Raw genomic sequence first — 24742 nt, 5'->3', positions numbered from 1 at the left:
AAGCTTTCTTCTGCAACCATGAGGGCTGGAAACTTACTTTTTTAAAAAACAAAAGAATTGATTTGCTGTTGATAATAAGATTCCTACATTTGAGCTTTATGAAAAACAACAAATATTGCAAGCCAAGCAACAAAATCGTGAGAGCGGGCAACACTGAGAATGGCAGTTGCCTACACCCCAGGGGATAGGCTGAGGGAAGCAGAGTTCCTTCTGAGGAGTGAACAAGGAGGCCTAGCTTTTTGTGTATGTGTTGAAGGTTGAATTTTGAGCCTGAGATGATCACAGATTTGTTGGCAATAGGTGGCTTTGCTCTAAAGAGTCAGAAGACTGGTGAAAAGCAACATGTTTTATTCATATATATTTTTTAAAAATCTAATGATTTTTTTGGGGACTAACTCATGATTTTGGAATGATTAGAACTGGCAATACTGACACAAGGTGCAGAACCAGGGAATCTGGCTCCATTTAGGGAAGCATTTTCTCAGAAGGCCATTTATAACTACTTGATAGCACTTTTTTCCCCCTGCCAGAACAGGATAAAAGCCTTAGTATAAATGAGAATCAAGTCCTATAGGTTCAGAATAGCATCCGGATTCTGGATACCTTAAGCCTTTAAAAGCCTAAATAATTAATATACACATATAGAAAATAAACTAAAATTCCATCAGAACACACACCTCCCCATCTATTTCCAGCCTCCCCCATCTATTTGGAGAATTGTCCCTGGAAACATTTTTTTAAAATGTCAGCAATTTTGCATTATGGTATTAATCAGCAGCTAGATTCTAACTGGCCTCTATGCAGCCATGCAAGGATCTATCAGAGAGAGCTACTTTCCCGCCTTGCTCAGCCCATATATGGACCAGTCCAAATGTTAGTAACTGAGCTCAGGGGATTGCAGGGCTGCTACAGAGATGTTGCCCTGGCAGTGCTTGGTACTCCAAAGAAGTGATGGAGAACAGTAGGTGGAACCATGGCTACTTCTCCTCATTTGCGTCAGTCATCAGTGCCTTAAAGGGCTGTAGCAGTTTTCACATTCCCTGGCACTCCAGAAGGTATTTTGCCTTCTTGAGACACGACACCCCATGACTCCCTCAGAACTGTTACAGCTCTGCACTGCGACCAGTGCAGACAATGATTTACAGGCATAGTTTGGCCCAAAGTAAATACATAGTGTGATTGTGTGTATGTCCATATAAACATAAATACACACAAACTCTTACCAAAGAACCATATTGAATATGCCGCAAAAGAACACACAGATATTGTACAAAAGCAGAGCTCTTCTCTATCACGATAAACATGAGACACTGATTCCCTATGGACTTTTAGGATTTGTTCATAAAAGGTGGTCTGTGCATCGTGCCATGTGCACATATTTTATTGTTTCTCATTCCATGAGATGTTTGTACTGCACATTGGAAATACATATAACACATCTTAGTCCCTGGGGTCACACCCTGTTTACTTAGTTCTTGCTCGGGTACTTCTTTGCCTATACCCAAAAAGTCTGCTCAGCTCTCTTCTGGTAATGCATGGTGAGTTCTAATTTTAGGAGATACTAATCTCAAATATTTATTTTTATGGGAAGAGAGCTACCTGATTTCATAGCGGTTCAATATTCTAGCTGACCTCCTTTCTAGTTTTTCTTTCATTGTCATAATTCCTTTAGAACAGGGGTCGGCAACCTCTGGCACATGGCTCACCAGGGTAAGCACCCTGGCGGGCCGGGCCAGTTTGTTTACCTGCTACATCGGCAGATTTGGCTGATTGCGGCTCCCACTGGCCGCGGTTCGCCATCCCTGGCCAATGGGGGCGGCGGGAAGCTGTGGCCAGCAAATCCCTTGGCCCACACCGCTTCCCGCAGCCCCCATTGGCCTGGGACGGAGAACCGCTGCAGTGGGAGCTGCGATCGGCCAAACCTGCCGACATAGCAGGTAAACAAATTGGCCCGGCCTGCCAGGGTGCTTACCCGGGCGAGCCGTGTGCCAGAGGTTGCCGACCCCTGCTTTAGAACATTTCTTATGTTGACTTTAAAGGAATCTTGTAGGCCACTTGCAAAGGCATTTTTGTAAGTCCTCTTACCAGAAATCCCTCCTTTTTCCTTCTTCTACTATTTTGCTATATGGAGTAATCTATTAGAAACGTCTTCAGGCTTTGGTACTGATCAGCTTTGCAGATGATCTTGCTAAGCATGCCATAAGGGTGCTTCTTGTATAAGGAATAGCTACTGGCACAAATTGACCTTGATCAGGAGTCTTTCAGATGTAGTCTTTCTCTGACTTTATATGAAAAAAAAAAAAACAATTAAGAAGACTAAGTATAATCAGAATTTACTCTAGCCTTTCAGTATAACTTTCTGTAGGAAACGTATTGCTACTTTCTTCCTTCACTTTACTTTCGTTTCTCTTCACATGCTTTTCTTCTGTGCACTGCACTATTCTCCTGCATCTGTTAAGGGTAGACACTGTAGCTGCACTGTCTGCTTTACTCTACATTTCTTCAGTACATTTACTGTGTGAACAGGGCCGGCTCTAACTTTTTTGCCGCCCCAGGCACAAAAGAAGAGCCCCCCCCCCCCCCCGCAAGCGCCGCCCCCCGCGAGCGCCGCGCAGCTGAACCCCCCCCAGCACCGCCAAAATCCCCGCCCCCGAACACCACGCCGCCCGAAGCCCCACCCCCTCCAAGCGCTGCACCGCCTGAAGCCCCCACTCCCCACTCCGAGCGCCATGCCAAGCCCCCACCCCCTCCGAGCGCTGTGCCGTGCCAGCCCCCACCCCCCCTCCGAGCGCCACACCGCACCAGCCCCCGCCCCCCCAGTGCCGCGCCACACCAAACCCCCGCCCCCCTCCGAGCGCCGTGCAGCGCCAGCCCCTGCCCCCCCAGCGCCATGCCAAGCCCCCGCTCCCGCCTCTGAGCGCCATGCCAAGCCCCCGGGCGCCATGCTGCGCCAAGCCCCCGCCCCCTCCGAGCACCGCGACAAGCCCCCACCTCCCTCCGAGCGCCATGCTGCGCCAGCCCCCGCCCCCCTCAGCGCCAAGCCCCCGCCCCCCTCCGAGTGCCGTGCCGCGACAGCCCCCACCCCCCTCCGAGCGTCGTGCTGCACCAGCCCCCGCCCCCCTCCGAGCGCCGCACAAGCCCCCACCCCCCCGAGTGCTGCGGCGCCTGAAGCCCTGCCCCCCTCTGAGCGCCGTGCCACCCGAAGCCCCACCCCCCCGAGCACCGTGGAAACAAAAAAAAACCCCTCCAGCGCTGCCCCGGCGAACCAATAAATAAATAAATAAATAAAAACCCGAGCACCGCCCTGCCCTAAGGTGCAGACCCAAGCACGTGCTTGGTTGGCTGGTGCCTGGAACCGGCGCTGTGTGTGAAGAGTACACCTTTTGGTGGCCTCTAGCGTTATCGTATGAACTAGGGCTAGATTATAAACTCCTACTCACATTGCTGAGTAGTTACTCACAGGAATAGTGCTGTTGATTTCAATGGGGCTATTGGTGTGAGTGACTGCTCATCAGTGAACAGAGTTTGTATTCTGGTCCCGAGAGAACATGGGCCAAATCTTTCTCCCATTAAGTAGGAAGTTTTGGAGCCAGTCCTCAGCTGCACTGGATTGCTTGGTAAACTGGGTGCAAGCAAACAATATGCATCTTAATATGGCTAAATGTTAATGTATAAATATGGGACCTAAGCACCATGTAGGCCCTATTTAAAGGATGAGGGACTCTACCTGTGGAAGCAGTGACTCTGAAAAAGATTTGGGTGTCATGGTGGATAATGAGCTGAACATGAGCTTCCAAAGTAACTCTGCACTCAAAAGAGTTAATGCGATTCTGGGTTGCATAAACAGGGGAATCTCAAGTAGGAGTAGAGAAGTTATTCTACATCTGTATTTGGCATTGGTGCGACTGCTGCTGGAATACTGTGTCCAGTTCCGGTGCCCACAATTCAAGAAGGATGTCAGTAAATTGGAGAGAGTTCAGAGATGAGGCACACGAATAATTAAAAAGCAACAGAGGGACCTGTGGCACCTTTAAGACTAACAGAAGTATTGGGAACATAAGCTTTTGTGGGTAAGAACCTCACTTCTTCAGATGCAAGTAATGGAAATCTCCAGAGGCAGGTATAAATCAGTATGGAGATAACGAGGTTAGTTCAATCAGGGAGGGTGAGGTGCTCTGCTAGCAGTTGAGGTGTGAACACCAAGGGAGCAAACAGAAAAACATCAAGAAAGAGCTCTCCAACCTGGAGACTTTCATAAATAACCAACCCTCCACACAAATGGACTTTACTAAAATAAGACAGGAGATCTACATTACACACTTCACCTCTCTACAAAGGAAAAAGGACCGTAAGCTGTCTAAAATCCTACCTGCCACATGGGGCCACAACAGGGGTACCCCTAACTCACCCAGCAGAAGAGTCTGTCCTATCTCGGGGACTCTCTTTTTGCCCCAGCACTCCCACGAACATGATACTGTTCTGCGGTGATCTGGAAGGCTACTTTCGCCACCTCTGACTCAAAGAATACTTTCAAGATAACACTGAACAGCGCACTGATACACAGATACCCTCCCACCAACAACACAGGAAGAAGAACTCCACATGGACTCCTCCTGAGGGTCGAAATGACATTGCGTCCAATACCAAATTCTACAGGCTACTTTCCTCAGATACCACTGAGGAATACACTAAGAAACTACACCATCTACTCAGGACACTCCCTACACTAACACAGGAACAAATCAACATACCCTTAGAGCCCCGACCAGGGTTATTCTATCTACTACCTAAGATCCACAAACCTGGAAATCCTGGACGCCCCATCATCTCGGGCATTGGCACTCTCACTGAAGGACTGTCTGGATATGTGGACTCCCTACTCAGACCCTACGCCACCAGCACTCCCAGCTATCTCCGTGACACCACAGATTTCCTGAGAAAACTACAATGCATTGGGACTTCCCAGAAAACACCATCCTAGCCACCATGGATGTAGAGGCTCTCTACACAAACATCCCACACACAGATGGAATACAAGCTGTCAGGAACAGTATCCCTGATGATGACACAGCACAACTTATTGCTGAGCTCTGTGACTTTATCCTCATGCACAATTATTTCAAATTTTGTGACAATATATACCTCCAGACCAGTGGCACTGCTATGGGCACCCGCATTGCCCCACAATATGCCAACATTTTTATGGCTGACCTGGAACAACGCTTCCTCAGCTCTTGTCCACTCATGCCCCTTCTCTACCTACGCTATATTGATGACATCTTCATCATCTGGACCCATGGGAAGGAGACGCTGGAAGAATTCCACCATGATTTCAACAGCTTCCACCCCACCATCAACCTCAGCCTGGACCAATCTACACAGGAGGTCCACTTCCTAGACACCACCGTACAAATAAGCGATGGCCACATTAACACCACCCTATACCGAAAACCCACCGACCGCTATGCCTACCTTCATGCCTCCAGCTTCCACCCCGGTCACACCACACAATCCATTGTCTACAGCCAAGCACTGAGGTACAATCGCATCTGCTCCAACCCCTCAGATAGAGACCAACACCTACAAGATCTTCACCAAGCATTCTCAAAACTACAATACCCACCCAAGGAAATAAAGAAACAAATCAACAGAGCCAGACTTGTACCCAGAAGCCTCCTGCTACAAGACAGGCCCAAAAGAGAAACCAACAGAACTCCACTGGCCATCACCTACAGTCCTCAGCTTAAACCTCTCCAACGCATCATCAGTGATCTACAACCCATCCTGGACAATGATCCCTCACTTTCACAGACCTTGGGAGGCAGGCCAGTCCTCGCCCACATCAACCTGCCAATCTTAAGCATATTCTCACCAGCAACCACGCACCGCACCATAACAACTCTAACTCAGGAACCAACCCATGCAACAAACCTCAATGCCAACTCTGCCCACATATCTACACCAGCAACACCATCACAGGACCTAACCAGATCAGCTACAACATCATCGGCTCATTCACCTGCACGTCCACCAATGTTATATATGCCATCATATGCCAGCAATGCCCCTCTGCTATGTACATTGGCCAAACTGGACAGTCACTATGCAAGAGGATAAATGGACACAAGTCAAATATCAGGAATGGCAATATGCAAAAACCTGTAGGAGAACACTTCAGCCTCCCTGGCCACACAATAGCAGATGTAAAGGTAGCCATCTTACAGCAAAAAAACTTCAGGACCAGACTCCAAAGAGAAACTGCTGAGCTCCAGTTCATTTGCAAATTTGACACCATCAGATCTGGATTAAACAAAGACTGTGAATGGCTATCCAACTACAGAAGCAGTTTCTCCTCCCTTGGTGTTCACACCTCAACTGCTAGCAGAGCACCTCACCTTCCCTGATTGAACTAACCTCGTTATCTCCATACTGATTTATACCTGCCTCTGGAGATTTCCATTACTTGCATCTGAAGAAGTGAGGTTCTTACCCACGAAAGTTTATGCTCCCAATACTTCTGTTAGTCTTAAAGGTGCCACAAGACCCTCTGTTGCTTTTTACAGATTCAGACTAACACGGCTACCCCTCTGATACTTGACACGAATAATTAAAGGATTAAAAAACCTGCCTTATAATTATAGATTCAAAGAGCGCAAACTAATTAGCTTTACAAAGAGAAAGTTAAGGGGTGACTTGATTGTAGTCTGTAAACCCTTACCTGGGGATCAAATATTTATAATGGGCTCTTCAATCTAGCCAAGAAAGGTATAACACAGTCCAATGGCTGGAAGTTGAAGCTAGACAAATCCAGACTGGAAATAAGATGTATATTTTTGACAGAGAGGGTAATTAACCATTGGAACAATTTATCAAGTGCCATGGTGGATTTTCCATCACTGACCACTTTTAAATTAAGATTGGAGGTTTTTCTAAAAGATCTGCTCTAGGTATTATTTTGGGGAAGTTCTGCGGCCTCTGTTACTTAGGGGTCAGATTAGATTATCAAAATGGGTCCTTCTGACCTTGGAATCTCTAAATGTACAGCAGCCTCAGGGTTGCTCTAAATTACATTGGATTCATCCAGCCATTGCCCTGGACAAGGATTGGGTGTAGTTCCATGAACTCTGCCCACCCCAGCATGCTCCCTGCTACTCCTCCATTGGTGTAAAGATTCTGGGCCAAGTCAATGGCCCATTTACACCTCTGTGTAATCTGTGTGGTGTTTTGACACTACAAGGAATATAAACAGAGCATCCAGAGCAGAAAAGTACAGGAAAGAAGAAGAAACCTCTACTCAATTATATGTTAAAAGGATCAATATAGAATGAGGGGAAAATTCACCAGCTTCAACAATCGGATAGATCAGGACATATATTGTGCTGTCAAGGCCAATTTTGCAAATTCACACTCAAGCAAAAGGATGATTTTTCCCCCCCTTTTGTCAGAATTAGAGGATACAGGTTTTGTTGGCTTTGCTCAGTGTGTAAAATACTTTCACTCCTTTCTAGAATGCAGACTCTTTTGCAGTGTTATGGGTGGACATAGCATCTAGATTATTAAACTATATTAAACAGGACTCCTGTTTTGTATCCAGTGGTTTTAGGACAATCGCCTCTCATCTTACTTGTTTAAAGACTGGTCTACACAGAAATTTGCACCAAAATAACAAAAAATTCACTCAAGTTATATCAAAATAGGACATTCTTATTCCAAAATAAGAGTGTCCACACAAAAATTTGCAACTAAAGGTCTAAATTACAACCCATTTAGCTATTTTGGGTCTAATTTCTATGTAGAATACTAGATTATTTTGACTGGGGTTAGCAGAGTTATTTGTTGTAGAATTCCAGCTCTACAGAAGTGCCGGAGAAATCAAGGAAGGTTGCCCCTTTTTCTCTCCTCCCCCAAAAGAAAAAATCAGGCTGGATACTTTTCTGAAAATTCCTTGAATAAGGATCCTCATGCTGCCATTGTAGTTATTATTCAAATTACAGTAGTGCCTAGACTCAGTGTCCCAGATGGTAAGCACTATATAAACACATAGAGATGTGAGACTGCGCCCTGAAGAGTTTACTAGGCCCCTGAAGAGTTAAACAGACAACGGGGAGGAAAGGAGCATTATTATTCCTGTTTCACAGATGGAGAACTGAGGAACAGAGGCCTGGATGCACAAAAGGAGTTAGTCATTGGGTCACTGAGAATCACAGTGCCTATCTTCCAGGTGCCTAGAAAATCACTGGGATTTGTGAAGCTGGCCCAAAAGACTAATTATTTATCCACAGTGTGATGGCTTCAGCAGAGAGATTTAAAGAGGTCCATCTCAGAATATCCCTTACCTCAATGGTTAAAGCTAGGGTTACCATACGTCCGGATTTTCCCGGACATGTCCGGCTTTTGGGGGCTCAAATCCCCGTCCGGGGGGAAATCCCCAAAAGCCGGGCATGTCCGGGAAAATCGGGAGGTCAGCCGGGCCGGCGGGGAGCCGGCCGGCGGGGAGCCGGGCCAGCCGGGCCGGCGGGGAGCCGGTCAGCCGGGCCCGCGGGGAGCCGGGCCGGCGGGGAGCCGGGCCAGCCGGGCCGGCGGGGAGCCGGTCAGCCGGGCCGGTGGGGAGCCGGGCCCGCGGGGCCGGGAGCCGGGGGGTGCGCCGGGCCGCCAGGGGCCGGCAGTGCTGGGCGGGCCGGGGGTGGTCGGCGGGGGCCGGCACCCCAGGGCCCGAGCCGACCCAGGCTGGAAACGCCGGGGGGCCAGCCTGGGCCGCGCCTCCTCCCCCCCACACCCCCCTTACCTGCTTCAGGCTTCCCGCGAATCAAATATTCGCGGGAAGCAGGGGAGGGGGCGGAGACTTTGGGGAGGGGGCGGGGTTGGGCGGGGGTGTGGGCGGGGCTGGGGGCAGGGCCGGGGGCCGTGGAGTGTCCTCCATTTGGAGGCACAAAATATGGTAACCCTATTAAAGCACTTACCTAAGTGGTGGTAGATCTCTGTTTAAATCCTTTCTCCTCCCTCTCAGGTAGATGAGGATTGGGGGTCTCCTATATCCTAGGTGAATACTCTAATCCCTGGGCTAAAAATTATCAGGGAGCTCCTCCTCCGCCTCTAGCTTTTTTTATGTAAACTCGCCTGAGGGGCCCAATCCAGTAGGTGTGCTCAGAGGGCGCATACCAAATCAGGCCCTGCACATGTCTTAGGCATGGTCTTAGGCCAAATCACTCCAGCGCTTAGGTGGGAGACAGGCCCCAGATGCTTAGAGGGAGGCAGCAGTATGCATGCCCAAAGGTAGAAACATTGCCGCAGAGGGAACTTTTACTGCAAAAATTTAGGCACCAAGTGAGTTTAGGCACCTAAGGGGCTCAGTGGAAGTTTTGTGCATTGCAATGGTGACAAAACTGGGTCTTAGGCACCTATAACAGGAACGTACGCATCCAACTCTTTTTGTGCATCCAGGCCAAGAGAGTGACTAGCCCAAGTTAATGCAGAAAGGCTGTGGCAACTTGGGGAACTGAACCTGGACCCCAGGCCAGGGCCTTAACCACAAGACCATCCTTCCTCTTTCTCTTACTATATAAACCTAGTAAACATTTAAAGAGAGAGAGAGAGACATGTTCAAAATAAATTAACAAAAATAAACGGGTAAGGATCATGCAGTTTTTACTTCAAATCTGAAGATGAATTAGTCTTCAAGATATCGTCTGTTTAAGGATTACATTGTTAATAACCTAAATTTGACACACATTTTTCTCCCCTTCAGTCACTACCTGCAAAGCCTCTCTGAAAATTATCTCTTATGAAGCTGTGTTATTAATGGCTCCCTGTGAGGTTTCTTTTGGAAGCCTCAGAAAGGTAAATAAAAATGAATTAATACAGCGTTTTGGTTTGTAGGCAAAATATGCAAATAGCAGGCTGACAAAGCTTTAGCAGCATTAAAGGCTTTCATATTCTCCCCTCAGAGGCTTTGCTCATGGAATCAGAAGCCTTTAGGCAACCTTTAACTTCGTTTACATGTAATACACACACTCTTTTCCTAATGTCCTCCTGGCCCAATTCCCTCCAGTGCAGTTTTCATCTTCACACTTCATGAATTTTATTTGCTATCAATAAATAAACCTATTATCATCAGGTTTTTGTATTCTCATCATATATCATAATTTCTCATAAACCATTTATCGTATGGGTCAGGTTCACTGAGCACATCCCACTCATCTTTATTTCTCAGCAGATGACTGAGAGATACACAAGCTGTAAGTATAGATGGAAAAAATAAGGTTTCAACTTTCTATGAAGAATACTGCTTACTACTATTATTTTTACATACCTTTATAAGGCACCTATAACTGTGGTATTTGAGTGCCCTTTGATATAACATATTGTCATCCTCGAAAAAAACTAGCATCCTCCAGGAAATGGTTTGTCCCATCAGATGGGGAGGGAGGTGCGCCAGCATTTATTGGGCATTTAGTCAACCTGACTAAAGAGATGCATTTTTGCATTGCCTCTGAAAGGTTGTCAGGTTCAGGCAGTGGTGACTTAACAGAGGGAGTGAGTTTTAGAGTCAAGGATCCACTGCTGATGCCTCCTGCAAGTTTCTTTGAGGAATGATAGTATGGGTATGGCTTGAAAGCATAGAAGGGCAGGTGGTCTTGCACGGTACCTGGGTCTTTAGATCGATAGTAATCAGCACCTTGTATTTTATCTTGCATTGGATCAGCAATCAGGACAAAGTACTGAATAGTGGTGTAATGTGCTGTCATCGATCTGTATCACTTAGAAGATGGACAGACAGATTCTTCACCAAATGAAGCCTCCAACTTGCCTACTTTGTCAACCCTTGGTAGTACGTTAGTGTAGTCTTATATATAGGCAACAAATGCATGCAACAGTGACTGAGATGAACAGATGCAAGTCCCTAGACCAGCAAAGTTGGAAGAAAGCATTCCTGTTTAATCAGGCATCCATAAGCATAGTTGAGTCCAGCAGGACTTAGAGACTGAGAACTATCTTGGCAATATCTCTAATATACATGATCATCTATGAGATAATTAAAAGAGCTATTACATCCTCAGACCCCTTTACTTGTCAAACTTACAAACATAGTGGTAGCATAGTTATAATGGTAGGGTCTGCCACAAAGAAAGGAGAAGGAAGCGAGTTTCCAACGTCCATGGCTCCTTCTAGATAAGCACTGAAGATACAACTCTTAATGGTCTTTGTGGAACCTCACATCTGTGTCATGTCATTGGCAGTTTGATTAGTAAGACTTTAGTCTCACTGCATAATCATAAAGCCTGCATAATGTATGCCTTCAGAGAGACTGAGTGAGAGATATCACTCATCAGTTTCTTTATTTCTAAAGCTATGGAAAGCCTTATGTACTTTGCCCTCTTTTTCTTGCTCTTTGCAGAGGCCTGTTGGTAAAATCATTAGTTTATTGTTCAGACATTTTTAGTAAAGTGTTTTCCGAGTGTGTTCTGTGAACATGCAAATTTTAGTATTCTACAAATTATTGAGCTCAATTAGGATGACCTAGGAATTTGTTAGCAATTTTAAGAGATGCCCAAATGGATCAGAATCAATGTGTCACAGACAGCACCATGAATTCTCAGAGGAAAGGTTGCAGAGTTTACTAGCTAACAATTAAACACTGTTTGGCCAGCATTGTAGTCTCACACTAGTATTCCAGAGTAGAAGCTTACTCTGCTGAGAGTAAGAACAATACTTAACGTCTTCAATTTGATTTGAATCCCGTAAATGAGCAGGAAGTTATTCAGAATGCAGAATGTCCCACAAGCATTTGCTTCTGACATTGAAGAAGTATCTTATATCTCTGAAAGGGTTCAATAGCTGTCAGTAGAGCCCTCCATGGATACAAAAATGCGGTTCCGCATTCACCAGAATCAACGTGTATCTGACCCATGAGCCGCTGGCCGTTTTTTATGTGGATCTGCATCCAGGCCGCCCCCACAGCAGCATGCCATCTCACAGTGTCTCTCATAGCCTATGACTCATAACATATGAGTTGCAGACAGCAGCTTCCCCACCTTTGAGATCCATTGGGATGCTAATAAGGCAGAGTGTGTACTCCTCTGGGCGGGAGCGGGGAGGGATTGTTTATGGACTCTCTGCCAGGAGCCATGTGCCAGGTGTAGAAAGCTGCCAAGAGAATTCCTCATTGAGTGGGAGGAGCCGGAATGGGGGAGGGGAAGCAGGGGGACACGGCCCCATCATTTTTAAAGGACGAGCGATGGAGGGTGAGGGGGCGGAATCTTGGGGGGGAAGACGCAGCGTGGGAGCAGGCCCTCGGGGAGAAGAGGCAGTGAGAGGGCGGGTGCTGGGTGGGGAGGGGCAACGCAGGGGCGCTGGCTCGGGGGAAAGAGCTGCATGGAGGTAGGTTAGGGTGACCAAATGTCTCGATTTTATAGGGATAGTCCCAATTTTTGGGTCTTTTTCTTATATAGGCTCCTATTACCCCCCACCCTGTCCCAATTTTTCACACTTGCTGTCTGGTCATCCTAGGATAGGTGTTGGAGGGAAGGGGCGTCGTGTCGTGTGCTGGTCCCAGGGGCTCGCAAGAGGCGGTAGCAGCAGAGCATGTTGATAGACTAGAGCCCTGTGTGGTTGTACCTGCATCTGATTCACTATCTGCCAAAATTGATCCGCAGATATAAAGCGGATATCCGCGGATTTGCAGGGCTCTAGCTGTCAGAGCCCACTTTTCCCTCCCACTGACTTTTTCTTGTGGGTAGATTAGAGTTCCTTGAAGATACAACTAACCTGCTTCTCGGGAACAATGAGTTAAAATAGCCATGTAATGATACTCAATATATTTTCTGGAAATGCTATTAGCTACCTTGAAAAATGTCCCGAAAAGCATATTCAGAGGCCCGCAAGCCTGACTGATCATTTGGTTTGTTTGCATTCTTTTAATTATCTTATTCCAAACTACTACAAACTACACCAACTGGACAACTTTAGAGAGGTGTCACTTACCAATGTCGGCAAACTTTCACTGTTTCATAGATTTTAAGGTCAGCAGGGACCATTGTAATCATCTAGTCTGACCTCCTGCATAACATAGGTCACAACATTTTAGCTTGACAAGAGAAGATACCTTGCTACCTGATTGTCCTCCAACAGGCTCTGACTTGCCAAGCTGATTTCTTAAAGGTTTCTGCTATTGCAGGTATTACTGCATTTACAGATTGGAACTTCATATTAATCCACATTTAGTTGCCTGAGTTACGCCACACAAATGCTGATATGTCATTAAGCCGATCACTGAATATATGTTTATACTGCAGATACTAGCGATGTGATATTTCTAGCCTGAACTGTGCTTTGATTTTTTGTTTTTTTTCCTTTACTTGGCTAAGAAAGCCATGATTGTTTAACAGAGCTTCCAGAATTTCTCTTTCATCATAAAGAGCATGAACAATTTGAGCTTTCATATAGCAGCCCTCTGCTATTTCTTTATATCCTTAAAATATTTGTCTTTAAATTGTGCTTATCTGTGTTGACCTAGGCCCAGATTTTTAAAGGTATTTAGGTACTTAGTGGGATTTTCAAAAGCATCTATACACCTAACATCCATTGAAAACAATGGGTTTTAGGCTCCTAGATACTTCTGAAAATCCCACTAAGTACCTAAATACCTTTTAAAATCTGGGACCTGCTGTTTTTACACTTTATTTTCTGAGCATGCCTCTGCTGGTTATTAAAGGGGCAATGCCCGGCATGCAGGCCAAACTGATTTGGGGCCTCTTTAAATTGTTCCAGTGGATGGGTGACTGAATCTTTAAGGCCCTCAACATATCTGACTGGGCTTATCTCTCCCAGAGCAACATATGTCAAGTCTGCATTGACTACTTCATTTCTGAATTGAAAATACAAGGGAAATTGAACTACACATGTACTAGTTCAGAGTGTGCATTAGTAGACTACTGCTGTACAGCAAGGGTATTTTGTGAGGCATGAAGTATAAGGTCAGCTTTCTCCCTAAAAAGCTTTGACTTACCCTAGATCTCAGAGCACTCAATGAGTATTGCTGTCAAAGAAGCTCTAGATAGGCTATAGGAAAAGTTATTTCCCACTTAAACTAAAGAGACCTAAATTATGCGTACAAAAGGAAAGGGGGAAACATCTAATCACAGATGTTGAGAAACTAGTAAAATATTACAACCAACTGTTGATTGAAACCATTGCAGAGACAGCCCCAAACCAATGCCTCTTCTCTCACAGTGCTTGTGCAGGACACCATTGTCCTCCAAAGAGCTATACCAAATGAAGCAAGGAGGTCAACAGAGAAAGACTTGCTCAACCACAACTCAACACAAAGTCCACCTGTAGGCATAAAAGAAGGCTTCCTCTCTGACACAATTGAATTAGCCATATCACAGCCAGCAGAACAGTTCCATAAGGCAAACTATTTAACTGATCTTTAATGTCTGCACATCTCCTATGCAAATCCAGGTCTTTGTGAAAAGCTCGCAGCCAACTTTGCTCCCAAAAGCACCAAAACCAGAGAGAATCTTGCAGTTATTTAATATGTATCTCAATGACCTGGAAGAAAATATAAGATCATCACTGATAAGGTTTGCAGATGACATAAAGATTGGGGAATGGTAAATAATGAAAGGGATTGGTCACTGATAGAGAGCAACCTGGATCAGTTGGTACGCTGGGTGCAAACAATGTTTCAATATAGCCAAATGTAAAGTCAGACATCTAGGAACAAAGAACATAGGCTATACTTACAGGATGGGGGACTCTCTTCTGGGAAGCAGACACTCTGAAAAAGATTTAAGGATCAACTGAATATGAGCTCCCGGTGTGAAGCTATGGCCAAAAGGGCTAATGTGCTCCTTGGATGTATAAATAGGGGATGTTCAAGGAGGAGTAGAGAGATTATATTACCTCTGTATTAGCCGCTCGTGCAACCAATTCTGGTATACTCTGTCTCATTCCAGTATGTACAATTGAAGAAAGTTTAGAAAAGAGCATGGGAATGATTGGAAAATGTGCCTTATAATGAAAGACACAAGGAACTCAAAATAATTAACTTAACAAAGAGATGATTAAGAGATGATTTGATGACAATCTATAAGCACCTACATGGGGCACAGCAATTTGATAATGGAGTGCTCTTCAAACTAGCAGACAGAGGTATAACAAAATCTAATGGCTCAAAGTTGAAACTAGACAAATACAGACTTGAACTAAATTGCTAATTTTTAAGAGTAGGTATTGCTACACTACCATCGTGGGGCATGACTGCAGATCATGTAGACCTACCCAAGCTAGCTTTAATCTAGCTAGCTCAGGTATTGGTAGCAGTGAAGCTGCAGCAACATAGGCTTTAGGTCAGGTCACCTGCACAAGTAATTACCTAGGATTCCAGGCAAACTTGTAGAGAAAGCAACCTACCTGACATCTTAATGCCAGAGTCTTGTAATGCCTGAAGAAACCTATACTTAATACCTACTACTCCCTAGTTTCCGACTGCCCTTTTCACCCCCAATGTTGTTGAGAAAATAGTTACAACCAAAGTTCTGGTGGTATCTACATTCTGTCAATATCCTGACCAGACAAAGCATGGAAATAGCCCAGTTGGTGCCAATGAATGACCATTTTCTGTGCTGCCATTACAGGAAGCAAACTACGAGGCAGTCTTTCGATATTGTTAATCATATAATGCTGATAGCAAAATAATGACACACACATGAGAGCTTGCTGGAGCAAATGAGGCAGTACTCTGCTGGATCCACTCAATCCTGTCAGAAAGTCATGATGGCACCTACGCCTGTTCGCTGAAGACTATGACTTACAGAGTCCCAAAAGGTTCAGTACTCTCCTAGTCGCTTTAATATTTGAATGACATGTTGCAGACTCATAAGTAGAGCTGGGCAATTTTGTGTGTGCAAAAAATGCAGATTTGGGTGGACTGGAACAATTTGCAAATTTGGGGTCGATTTTTGGCAAAACGATTTGATCAATTTTTATTTAAAAAAGTCAGAAATTACAAATGTTTTGACTTTTCATTTCAGAAAAAATGTTTCATTTAGGAATTTTACATTTTATTTAAAAAATCCTATAATGGTTTAAAAATCTTAAAAAACGAACAAAACATTTTGCTTGACCTGACCTAGAATTTTTTCAGCTGTTTCATTTTGAGGTGATCCAAACCAAACTGTTTGGGCCACCAAACCAAAAGACATATCTGTAATTCACATACGTCTACTCAGAAGTTATCAGTATGCAGATGACACACAACTGTTTGTCTACTCAACTGATATCCTTTGCCATCACTAAGATGTCCCAATGCATGAAAGAAAGAAATAGATGGATACAGAGCTATTGGCTCAGACTTAGCTCAGGAAAAACAGAAATGATCTCAGGGATGGGGAAAGCACTTGGAGGAATGTGTCGATACTCTTACTTCACTAATGACTGAGAGCCTAAAACAGGTCACCAAGGTGGCACAAAGCCTTGAGCTCACATTCAACTCATGACTAGTCACAGCAGCAAGGAATGGTTTCTTCCATCTTTGGCTGGCCAGAAAACCATGCCCCCTCCATCTCAGGAGAGGCTCTAGATACTGTGAGCCACACTGTCATCATCTCTTGCTGAGACTATTCCAACTGAGGGTGAATGAAACTGCCATAGAGACTGAATGAGAGAGACAAGCTGGGTGCTATTTTATTTGCCTTTCAAAGAAAATTATTTTCCCTGAAAGAGTGGTTGGAGTAGGATTTTCCAAAGTTGATACAGGTAGATAGGTACTATTTCATGAAGTGTGTAACCTATATCATGGCACTTTTACCATTCAGAAGTGCATGAGCATTCTCATCCACAGGATTCAATAGTAAAAGGTAAAGAAGGTACGAGAGACTAAGGGATTTGTATCAATTCATGTTCGTTGGTATTTTTAATGGCTTTATCATAAATTAATAAAGTAAAGCTTGGTTCCATACTCATTCTCAACTATCATATTTGCTACCCTAATAGGGAGTATACCAGACAAATACAGAGAAAAGATTTCTTTTTCTCCAAAAGAGCTCAGGCTGCCATCTCAGTGAGGGATATAACAGCGAGCAAGTTATCAGCGAGCTATCAGAACAAGTGCTGTTAGCTTCAGCTGTGTGCGTGATTCCCATGGCTCATCTCCACATGAAGCACCCTCAGGATATATTTATGTAGCAGGCCCCCTTTGAGAGTCTTTCTGTGTCTTGATTTAATATAGATTGGTTAGAGATAGTCAGGATGGATCTACAATAGGGAGGTCATGCTTAACAAACTTGATTCATTGCTTTGAGGAAGTGACAATGAGACTGGACAGGGGTGAAGAAGTAGACATAATTTACTTGGACTTGAAAAGGCTCTCACTACAGTACCACATAACAGATTAATTTATCAGGTTAGCAAGTACGGTACTGATGGTGAAATACTCAATTGGATATAAAATTGGCTTGGTAACAGAGGCCAGGGAGTGGTAATAATGGTTATAGATCACATAGGAGGAAGTAATATGCACTCAGGGGTATACATTTGCAGATACAGTATCATGAAACTGGCAATATTAAAAGAATACTTGGCTCCAAAGAGGCCAGGGGGAAAATGGAGGCATGAGGTTTACAAGTAACTTATGCAATTTAATATGGACAGATATAAAGTAAAGAGGAGAGAATTGGTAAAAATGGATTAAAATGAATTATGCTATGACAGGTCAAAAATTTGAAGAGATGCCAATCAGGAAAAAGATCTAGAGTGGAGAGTGGTCAGATATCTCAAATTATGAGGCGCCAGACCTTGTTGCAGCTAGGACAGTACATAGAAGAGTGGGAGAATGTATTACTACAGTGACAGGGGACAAAATCAAAAGAGAACATAAAAGAGGAATACCCCATCTGTGGGCATTTTGTTAGAGGAAGGAGAGTAGAAATTCAGTAAAGGTACAGGAGGGTAACAAGGAGAGGAAAGGGTCCCAAGTGTTTACAATCATGAATGGAAACAAATCAGAAATTGGACAGCCTACAGTGTACCAGGTTTTCTCATGTACATAGCATAACAGGGTGGAAGGGCTGTAACTATGAAATCTGGCAGAGTACCCCGCTCCTCAGCATTGGTCTGATGTATACAATGGATGAGAGGTGTGTGATATTGCATGGCCTCCAAAATTCAGACTTTAAACTTTTGACCCTGATTTGTTAGGAGGTGAACTTCATAGCCTAAGATTTTCTAAAACAAAGTATCTAAACCCAAAAATTTAGCTCTCAGTACTGCATCAAGGTCTGATGGTTCCTGAGCCTTACTGGGCTATGTTTAGTTGAATTTAGAGCTCTCGTCTTACTAGGGAGCAAGAAGCAAGAAAATAAGGCCCTGATTATGCAACTCTTATTCATGGTGATGAGCACTATATGAGTAGTCCTACTGACTTCAGGTTTTCCCTGCATTTCCCCTCTTTTGTCATCTAATACTCCCCTCTGTTCTCCCATCTCTCCATTTTCCTCCTTCCTCTATATTCTCCATTTCCTCTTTTATCCTCTTCCCACCTTCCTCATTCGCTCCCATCTGATCCTTCATTTGCCCTTTAAATTCACTCCCCAATATGAAGCATCAGGAGGGGATAAGATGCTCACAGGTCCAATTTGTTACCCCTTAGGTCTTTTCCCACTGGGGTTCAGGCTAAGGTGGTGTAGGAGGCACCTCTTCTGTTTCCTTATCCCTTTGGCACTGAGGGGAAGAAGGAGTTGGTGAGGGAACAGATCTTTGTGTAGACAAGGCAGATAGAAAGGAGACACCTCTTCTTCTACCATTGGACGTTGCAGCTGCTTCATCTAATGGTAAGAGAGCTTGTAGGCCAAGAAACTCCTCAGCCAAGCACCAGTATCTACCACTGTTCCCTCTTCAGATTCCTCTGACTTCCTGGTAAGTACTCACCTTACCAACCAAAGAGTGGGAGGAGAATCCATAGAGCAGCTACACTCCCCAAACCACAGAAAGGGAAGAAAGGGTATATCTACACAGCAAAAGCAAAAAGCGTTGGCTTCCCTGCTTCTAACTGTGCTTCTGTGTCATACCCATTCACTGGTTAGAACAATAGCTTGAGTCCTTATAACCCTAGCCAAGTGTAATTCCTCACTAACGGTGGAACACACTTTTGTCAATGCTCCTTTTTCAATTAAATAAACAGGGATGCTCAGTCAATGTGTGGCTGGTTAGACCACGGAGCAGAGTGATCAGTAGGGTAAAGAGGATTTGATTCATAGACTATACAGCAAGTATACTTAAGGAATCGTTTATTTATTATTTGCATCCTGATACCTAAAAATTATCCTTGTGTTGTTTCCTTATGAATATAGTCTTCAAACTTTGGACCGAATCTGTGGATCCATTAAAGTCAATTGTCAAACTCTCATTGATTTCAACAGGACTAAGATTTGACCCATTGTGATTATTCAGAGAACACACACAAACTCTTAAATCAGTAATCCACCCAGGGAATGCTCCTTCTACTGGGGTCACATTGTTAATACATCCTGTTCATGTCATTTCCTCTATAAATCTATGAACACCTTTAGAACAAGGGAAAAACCGCTTCCAGCCCTTTTGCAAATAAATATTAGACTCTTTTTTTTAAACTAAAAACAAGATAGGAGTATTTTTCCTCGAGAAAACTTATTATAGGAAAGGTAATGTTAATACTTTCCTTGTGTATAGTGTTTGTGAAAGGAAATTAGACAAAGTCTTCTATATACAGAGCAGTGCAAACATCCCAACACAGACTTGAAAATATGCTTGTACCCTGACCATTCCATTCTCAGCCTGTTAAAGATACTGAGTGTTATCCTGTTTTTTTGTGAGAAGGTCTCATGTCTTCTAGGAAATGGGCTGAAACAATTAACTCATTTCATGTGGGCCACTAATGGCTGTTACATGGAAATGACTGTCACCCTCTACCACTGTAGGCAAAACTGTAACCACTCATCTCGTTTTGTATGGCTCAAAACCAAATTCCTGAGTCATTAACTCTTCCAGTATTACTACCAGAGTAGGCTAAAAATCAGAATCATTTATTCATTTATTCAACCTTCCTTCCCCACATAAATTTGGTGGTGTGTGTGACATGGTACCTGGGTCTGAAATACCTTGGGTTTTAGTTTTACAAACCACTTCACTTTGTCTATTCAAATTAAAATTTTTCATCCATCCTCCCCCATCTCCTCAGACCTTTGGGGATCTGAATAAAATTAATTTGGAGAAAAAAACCACTTTGATTTTTTGAAAGTGTCAGAAAGTTCCTATTGGGTTAAACAATATGTTGCATGTTATTAACCATGTTTAATGGAAATTGGATCTGAATTAATATTTGGTAACTTTGAAGCTGTCATAGGAACAACTGGAAGAGTTTTCAAATACAGTACAATATCTGTACTCACACATTACACTTTATACACAGTGCTCAAATTGGGAGTGTGGTATAGGCACGTGTAGTGAACCTCACTTCTCACCCTTGCCACACACCCTCTTCTCCCCTTCCCTATGTTGGTGTTGAGAATATAATGTATCCGACAAAATTTTCCAAATGTGGGCGCTTGTCTTGTAAAAGCTTCAGATCTTACCTGAAAATTTGTGTTTCCTTTGACATCCCATTTGTTCATACTTTTCCTGTGCAAACAGGAAGCTTTCTGTTGGGTGACAGTTAATTAGATTAGGATAGTTGACAACCAATCCTTGCCCCGGCACCCAAATTAAAAAAAAAAAAAATCAGTGTTAAGGAAAACACTATGCAAATTGATCTAAAAGCAGTGACATGATATAGCTAATGCAACTTCTAGGGAGCAGTATTGTTAAGTTAGCTGTCAGTTGTAGCGCATCACAGTCATAGCATTGACATGACCACCTTGCAATAATAGCAATGTGTTCTGTTGAAAGTGGTATTTAAATCGTCCTAAAGATTTTCCCCTAGTTTAATTTTTCAGAGTTACTGTGCTTCAATACAGCCCTATCTGCCCTTGCAACCAATTTATCTGGGTCTTAGGAGATTGTAAACTACTGCCATGCCTGAACAGTGCACTGAGAATTAAGATTTCCTTCCATATGCTGTGCTTTTGCTTTCCAGAAATCAATTATTTAGGGGCAAATTCTTGCTTGGGGCGGGGGGGGGGGGGTGAGGGAGAGGAAGGAGGGGAGCGTGGAGGACAGGAGGGATGGATTTGTCCAAGTTTCTTTCTAAAAAATACTTTATTGTCTGAAAAGTTTAAAAATCAAAGCCAACATTTCAAACAGTTGGTTTTCATTTCTTTAAGTTCATAACGTTGTAAGTAACAATTCATAAAATCCATACTCCAGTTTATATCAGTGAAAGAATATTCTTATTTAAGTCTGGCTTGCCACCATTTTCTTTCACATAATACACTGGCATCTCATCATTACTTTGTTCACTTTGACTGTTATTGTGTCTCTCAGCCAACGCTTAGACAATAACATTGGGTATTTTTGTAGTCCAGAAAACCTCTCAGGATTAGTGGCTTTAGTTAATATTGGTTAAAACTAATTTGAAATAGATCTGTTATTCTTCCATTTCCCCTTTAGTCTGGGCATTCTTTCTAGCTCGATTTAAATTCCCTCTCTCTCTCCTTTGGCTTCTTTGCCCCTAGTTACCTCATAAACAAGAAGCAATGCCAACTGGAATGTGAGAGCAGAGCTGAAAGCAGCCTGCTGACCTCTGCTCCTTTCTACCTCCTGCAAACTGGAGACATATCAAACTCAATCTCTGGTAGCCTGGGAAGCAAGAGTCCTGAATTGCTTGGAAATTCAGGGACCCAGACCTTATGCTGTTAAATCATCAGGCAGGATCACTGAACTATAACGGTGCATAGAATTTTTTTTTAAATATATAAATCTAATGATCAGATTCACACACTTACTTTCATTGAATGGTATCTTACTCTGGAAGTAGCTGCACTGAAAATAATGGGACTATCTGTGGAGTAATGTATTATTCAGGGCGAGTAAGGTATTCTGAATCTGGCCCAGTGCTATTTATTAGAATGATGTGTCAAATGTTTAACTTTGTTAGGTGGAACCCAAAAGGGAAGAAAGATTCAGGCACCCAACAATCTAGAGTGTGGCCTACACTCATGTATGGATATCATAACGATCCCCCCCCCCACTGCATTGTGTACTCTCAAATGTGCTCTTTTATCTGAGCAGAGATCACAGAATCAGCTATAGCAAAATAAATCACAGATTTTTTTCCCTGAATGAGTGGAATCAGCACAATGTATGTAAAGTTTGTCACAGCCAGGGGCGGCTCCAGGCACCAGCGAAGTAAGCAGGTGCTTGGGGAGGCCAATGGAAAGGGGCGGCACGTCCGGGTCTTCGGCGGCAATTTGGTGGCAGGTCTCTCAGTCCCTCTCTTCCTCTTTGAGCTGCTGCCGAAGTGCCACCGAAGAGGAAGAGAGGGAACGAAGGACCCGCTATCGAAGTGCTGCAGAAGAATGAAGCGGTGCGATTGAGCTGTCCCCGAAGTGCTGCCGATCGGCTTTATCTATTTTTTTTTTCCACTTTGCTGCTTGGGGCAGCAAAAAAGCTGGAGCCGGCCTTGGTCACAGCTCAGGAAGGCACCATAAAGAAATCCAATCACTGAAATTGCCCAATTCATAGAATTTCACATTAGCAGGGGTGAAGGGTGAAAATAAGAGCTGTTCCATTCTGTCTGCTTCTTCTTTCAACCCACTCTATGCAAGTCTCTACACCTCATATACAAGTCGCCATTACAGAGTCAATGCTTACGAATAGTTGCCACACTGGCATCTGAGATAACACAGTTTCCCCCTATATGTAGGTAACAGGAAATAAGCAGAGTTTTTCAGATGCTGTGCAGAGGTATTTCTTGATAATTGGTTACTTTTTAAGATCAACCACTGTGTATGGATTTCTGGTGTAATCAAAACTGGAGTCCAATTTGATTTTTGTACTTCAGTCATGAAGACAAGGTCTAGAGCCTTGTGTTTTTTTCTTTTTGCATTGGCAAACTCTTCTGCCCTTAGTTTGTAAGGCAGATCGTTTGGCCAATAAACACATAAAATACCAACAACTTACATTTTGCCAATCTGGAGGAAGAAAGTACATATTCAGAAAAATCAACAGCCTACATAGAACGAAGGTGACTGAAGAGTTTGGTTATAACATTGTAGAGTATCATAAATGAAAATATAAAGTACATTTTAAGTGATTAATGTATGTAAGCTGCCCTCTTCCAGTGTGCATTAATCAAGAAAAAATGCACACCGTCTATAGTGGTTAATGTTACAAGTCCATTATTCAGCTTTGATAATGTGCATAACAATGCTCAGTATGACAATGAATTGGGGTAGCTGAGAATTTAGGATGGTGGCAAATTGGTGTAGTATTTGGATTAGCATTTTTAACCTGCATCTCGACAGCTTCTTTTCTTCAGTTCACAAGCGATAATAAAATCTAGCCGTGCCCTCTTTTTTTTTTTTCCTTTTTTTTTTAAACAAAACAATTAAAAAGGTACCTGCTCAAACAAATACTACCAGCATTCATTAGTCAGGATGGTTATATGTAAAAGAAATGATGCCAGATAGTAACAAATCCAAGAGAAGTTTATTATGAAAATGGCACCTGCGGGATGAAAAAAATTAAGTTACATAAAGACAACCATGTATGACATGTATGAGAATCTACAAAAGTATAAAAAGAACCCTGTTGTAAATGAAGTATGTACATTTCTGATTTGCAGCATTATCAATGATCAATGAAAAAATGTTTCAAATAAGCCAGGCACTCAAGAAGTTAGATTCGGTTAGCTTAACACAAAATAAATGTACCATAGCTGTCACTTTTTAACATTTTAATTTTTTTTTGTATTGTAGAGTTGGTAACACTGCTAAGATTTATACGAACAGAATCCCTTTCCCCATTATTCAGCTACTTGGCACCAGTCTCCTCATAAAAGATTTCATATATTTGTACAAGAAATAGTTAAAAACACAGACACAGTCTTCACAGGTAATGAAGTTTTTTTTCATTTTGTAATTTTAAACACTATGGATTTAGACAGCAGCTGTGATTATCTGTTAGTTTAAATCACCAGAAATCATTCTGACACAACACAGAAACATTTATAAAAATAAAATAAAACAACAACAGCTGTCTAGCTGTTCTTTGTAGCCGATAGGTGCACTCCTTTGATTGTTCAATAGCTAGAGTAGAGCTTCCAAAATTAAACTTTAAATTTCCCAATCAGCTTTCTTGGCTTCTTAGACCTACTTAAATCCTTCAAATATAACCTTTAAAAGCTCATTATTAAAATTTGTGGCATCCAATTCCTTTTCACTATTATTCCACTGTGGGTTTGGACCTACTCCTCAGATTCAAAGCAGGAATTGACTCAACACAGTGAGTGATCAAAAATTCAAAGGACAGCTGAGTGAATATATTAGCATTGTACACATAAGCAAATATATATGACAATCCTAAACTCAGTTTCCCTTTTTAACAATGTTGGTTGACCTTTCAAAGAATTTTCTATCTCACTGGTAATTGCTCTATATATTACTCCATCAGCACGCCTGGGAGAAAACCAAAGAAATGCACCCTCTGCTTACAGGTAGAGCACAAGGGACTCTGGGAATGTTAACAACTGAGGCTATATGGCATCAATTTGTTTAATATATCTGAGCATTACTCTTCAGTGCATTGTGTGGCACACTGGAAGAGTAAG

At 43.2% G+C, this 24742-nt stretch overlaps 1 protein-coding gene across 11 annotated transcripts in view; it reads right to left on the bottom strand.

Annotated features, from left to right (window-relative positions):
* Positions 1-23603: 23603 nt before the first annotated feature.
* The window catches only part of NPAS3 (neuronal PAS domain protein 3), an 801528-nt gene continuing 800389 nt past the window's right edge, over positions 23604-24742 (bottom strand). For all 11 annotated transcript variants that reach the window (XM_065595458.1, XM_065595453.1, XM_065595454.1 and 8 more), the window contains one exon: positions 23604-24742. This exon is cut by the window's right edge and continues 3109 nt beyond it. The gene's annotated coding sequence lies outside the window, so the exon portion shown is untranslated.

Source organism: Chrysemys picta, chromosome 4, assembly GCF_011386835.1.
Source record: "Chrysemys picta bellii isolate R12L10 chromosome 4, ASM1138683v2, whole genome shotgun sequence".
NCBI classification, from domain to species: domain Eukaryota; kingdom Metazoa; phylum Chordata; order Testudines; family Emydidae; genus Chrysemys; species Chrysemys picta.
The sequence above is the reverse complement of the archived record's forward strand: the minus strand, read 5'-3'. Positions and strand labels throughout refer to the sequence as shown.